Here is a 5,018-nt window from a genome sequence, read left to right as displayed (position 1 = left end):
GCAAATACATGGTGAGAGGCAGCAACCAGTTCAGCCTCCCTTGATTGCTCAACAACTTAGACGGTGCTGTATGGACCGCCTACCCATTTTCTGTCTGGTCATAAATCATGTTTCATCATTAAACCAATCAGGAAAAAGGCCCAAGTGAGGCAGCTCCCATATCTGGCTCTGGGGTGGTGACTGTGTTAGTGTAAGACAAACAGTGACAACATGTGCTGAGTGCAGGAACTAATAGAAGAGGGAAATCTGGGTGGCAGAAATATAGTGCTACAACTGACTTTTCACTTAAAATTGTGCACAGTATTTTTTTTTCTTTAGAGAGCAATGTTGGCAGCATCAGCAGCAGGAGAGGTAATTATTTTGGTGCCTCTCTCCGCTCTGCACTGCATGTCCTGTGTGGGCGGGGCTGGGTTCCCCTTATATAGTTCCCCATGTAGAGGGCTGCTGGAGCATACAATGCAGGGTTGCAGCAGTCCTTGCTCTATTTTGGATACTGGCTGTCTGGCTGTGCTTTTTTACAAACTTCAACTACAAGCAGCAAACAGCATCTGTGGCTTTAAGAGGGCAGAGCTGTCAGCCTTTCACTTCCTTCCTCCACTAGGCTGATCAAAAATGCATTAATGGAAATGGGCTGTCCTGCTCTTATCTCTCACTGCTGCTGTGGTAGCTCTCATGTAAAGGTGCTAAGGAGGGACAGCCTTGGTAAAGTATTTATTTTACAAGTATTTAACCCCTTATGCTCAGAGTGTTAACATTTGTGTTAAAAAAAACCTGTATAAGCAATGTTTTATAATTATACTGAATACAATATTTATTTATACTTTTTTATTTCTGAGTGGCAGAAAAATATTTATTTATACTTTTGTTTTCTGAGTGGCAGAAAATTGTGTTTGGGAATTAGAGTGTACTGACAGCATTAAAAAAACACCTGCATTATTTACAAAATATCATGTGTACTTAAGCCACCTCTCTCCATCTTGTCTTACAAAAAGCTATGTGCTTCTATTATGTAACTAATAGTATTTAAAAAAAATACTTTAGGGGCATCATTTACTATTTGTTTACTATTTTAACTGATTGTTTAGGAACAATATTAACCAAAATATTCAAACACATGTAATTTTCTGTTTTACAAATAATAAAGTTGTTATGAATAAAGTAAATCATCCCCCTTGTTAATGGGTTAATAGAGGAGACAATACATTAGCTAAAGGCCTAGGTTTCACTAAAAGGGTTATACACTAAAAAAAATGTTCTATAAAGCGTACAAATGTACAGACTTTCCCTAGGTTTTCTGCCATGTCGTTATCAATTTGTGTTTCCTCTTCATCCTCCTCCTCTAGTATTGATTAGATGTTTTTAGTTTGCCATGACATGGCTTCCTGTTGAGTTGTGATGTGTTATCCTTTGGGCCTTGTGACGTGTGGCTAGGTCAGTGGCTGATGAGGCACTGGCTAGTATCAGAGCCAGATAAACACACATATGTACCTGATAGAGGTAACTTAAATTCTCCATCTCCTCAGTACCTCATACAGTCTCTGTGCTAAATGTTAAAAAGTTAAGCCTCCTGCAAGCTACAACTGCATTACCTCTTCCCTGATTGGTCTAACTGGACTGTCTGCCTATTGGCTGACAGCAGCAGTACATAATACCAGGTAGCCGGTGGTAGGCAAAGGTTATTTAAGTTGTGTGACACTTGTAAGATATTCTCAGCAAAAAAATCTCACAATATTAAAGCAGTTAGTAGAAAAATCCTAACATAGGAGCTCTTGCCTAATTTCTTCACTTCCTATTTTACTTGCATATGTCTGCCCTAGTTTCTTTCTAAAAAAAATTTTTGGACCTTCCAAAACCATCCCAGGAACCCCCAAAACTGACAAGAGTTTTAGATCCTTGTACCAAATAGCCCCACCCAAGCAAACCACCTGCTTGTTCCTGACCGTCCTATTCCAGTATTCTTCAAAACCATGTTGCAATGTTTAGATTAATGCTAGGCACATTTTGCAATGTACATTTTAATGTATATGCATAAGCATTGAATGCACTTGTCATGGGCTGGGCTGGGGCAAAAGGGGACAAGTACATCCTTGGTTCCTCTGCCACTGACACTTACAGGGAAGTGTTGGCACAGGGGGGATTTTTATGTTGTTGTTTTTTTAATGGCAGCGGTCTGCACTAATGTGCACTATTTATTTAACACATTAACTTTTTTAAGCTAAAGTTCATGTGCTAAATAAGTAGCATGCATCAGTGAAGACTGCTGCCATGTAAAAAAAAGAATTCCCATAAAAAATTGCCATACTACCTAAGTAAAAATTATGGCAAAGTGAGTGGGAAGACTGATAACAAGGAGTAGGGACAGTCAGTCACTAGCCACAAAATACGGGCTGCGGGTGAGCTGAGATCAGCCCTCACTCCCTCTCTCTACCTCGGGATTAGAGAAAGAGGCCAGCAGCACAGCAGTATTTACCTCTGGCCTGTATTCTGGTTCGAGACTGGCAGTGACAGTATGTGACATGACTCATCATGAATACAGGCAAGAGATAAATACTGTGGCACTACTGGCCTTTCTAATCCTGAGGGTGAGAGAGGGTGTGAAGGACAGGAAGATTGGGTCAGAGTGGAACAAGGCCCTAAGGAAGCAGAGGCCCTTACCTGCAGTGCAGAGTACACTGGGTGAAGGATGAAGATTGCCCCCAAGGCCTGAGAGACAAGAAGTAGGCAGGCTAGGCAGCACTGGGGCTAGGAGTGGCAGGCTCGATCAGCTAGTAGCTCCTGCAATGCTCCCCTGCAAATCTGCCACTTATAATTTCCTCTTCTGAGTAGTTTCTACCCACAGATTGTCAGAAAAACTGCTTCTTTTACACTAACACTGGCTCAAAAAATGCCCCCCCCTACATGAGGCACATATGATAGCTGCCTCACCTGAGGCTTTTTTATGATTGGCAGAATTATGTCATATGACACCTGAAAGGTCCGACAGTGGGTCCATGCTCCATTTAGAACCATCTAAGTGCAATCAAGGGAGGCTGAGATCATTGCTGCCTCTCTCTCTGTATTTGCACCAAAGCTCAGAAAATTTGGTGAGATTTATCTTTTATTATTTTCTTTTTACTTTCACATTATTTTCTTTTTTCTATCAAGACATGTGAGGCTCTCCCTCCCCTGACTGCAGATTTCTAGTTTAACTATTTTATGGAAACTTCCTTCCCCTTCACCCTTCCCTGTGTTCCCTGTCCTCCCACTTTGATGCTCACTGACACTGACTGGTTTACTAACACTCTCTGTCTTCCTCCACTGTCCATCTCTTTTATTGTAGCCTCAATATACATTAATAATACGTATTGCTTGTTATATAGGGTGAGGTTCTCCTTCCAGGTTTTCAGCACATGTACAGAGAGAAAAACAATAGTGCAGTTCTGTCACAGTCTCTGTTAAAAGTAATTATAGGATCCTACTCACATTCTTCTGAGCTGTTAATCCAAATCTAAATTTACACAGATAATAGAACGATAACAAGAACCAAACTCCAATGGATACTTAAATTTAAAATTTATTAAAAACAACTATGTGCATAAAGCATAAAAACAAGCTGTTCAGTCACAGACCAGGGATACAGTGGTACAAAGTATCTTCCAAGACCCCCAGAGTACTCTTTGCTCAAAAGCTATGAGTCCAACACATGGCTTGTATGAAGTCCCAGCACTGCCTATAGACCCTCTTTGGATAAGAGGACTTGCAGTTAAGAGGCGTCATATGAGAAAACAGGATCTATTGGCAGTGTTAGGAATTCATACAAGCCCTGTGTGGGAATGCCTTCCAAGACCCCCCCCCCAGAATACTTTTTGCTTAAAAGCTATAGGTCCCACACAGGGCTTGCATGAAGTCCCAACACTGCAGAGAGACCCTCTTTGGATAAAAGGACTTGTGGTTAAGAGGTGTCACATGAGGAGATGGGTCTATTGGCATTCCCACACAGGGCTTTTCTGAATTCCCAACACTGCCGATAGATCCGGTCTTCTCAGTCCTCTTATCCAAAGAGGGCCTATTGGCAGTGCTGGGACTTCCTTCTAGCCCTGTGTGGGACTCATAGCTTTTGAGCAAAGAGTACTACGAGGGTCTTGGAAGTTAAATTATTGAACTATTGTTTTTTTCTCTTTACATGTGCTGAAAGTCTGGAAGGAAAACCTTGACCTTAAATAAAGGGACTTTGCATCAAGCTGCATATATACTTTGAAAGTAGTGCAGTGAATCTATTTTTGGTTTTGCCACTTGTTTTACATTATTGTTCACTTTACTTGACTTATTATTTGTTATATTGATTTATATTATCGTTTTGGGTGCCATTCAAAGAAAATGGAGATTGAATCTCGAGGCATTTATCAATCTTGGATATGCTTGACTCAGTAAGACTGTTTGTTTTTATTATAAATTAAAACATATCTGATCCCATTATTCTAATATGAAAAAGAAAATGGGAAAGATTGAAATCTACCTCATTATTTGGTATCTCTAAACACTACTAATATATCCCTTTGTCCTTGTAACTCAGGTGTCTTTAGAGATATACATATCCTACTAGCTGTTATTTCAATGTGAAAATACATAATATATCTTCTTAAAGGAATATAAAACCCAAAAATTCTCTTTTGTGGTTCAGACAGAGAATAAAATTTAAAACAAAGTTTCCATTATACTTGTATTATCAAATCTGCTTCATTCTCATGGTGTTCTTTGTTGAAGAGATACTAAGTGTCTGGAGCACTACATGGCAGGAAATAATGCTGCCATCTAGTCCTCTTGCAAATGGATAACATTCTTGCAAAACTTCTGTCATATAGTGTTCCAGACATGTGAATACTCCTGAGCTCACATCCCTGCTTTTTGACAAAAAATACCAAGAGAACAAAGAAAATTTGATAACAGAAGTAAATTAGAAAGTTGTTTAAAAATACATGCTCTGTCTGAATCAAGTACATTTTCGGGGTTTCATTTTCTGTCAATTATTTGGTGCTAAA

This window comes from Bombina bombina, chromosome 7, assembly GCF_027579735.1.
Source record: "Bombina bombina isolate aBomBom1 chromosome 7, aBomBom1.pri, whole genome shotgun sequence".
Classification (NCBI taxonomy): domain Eukaryota; kingdom Metazoa; phylum Chordata; class Amphibia; order Anura; family Bombinatoridae; genus Bombina; species Bombina bombina.
This window is presented reverse-complemented; position numbering follows the sequence as displayed.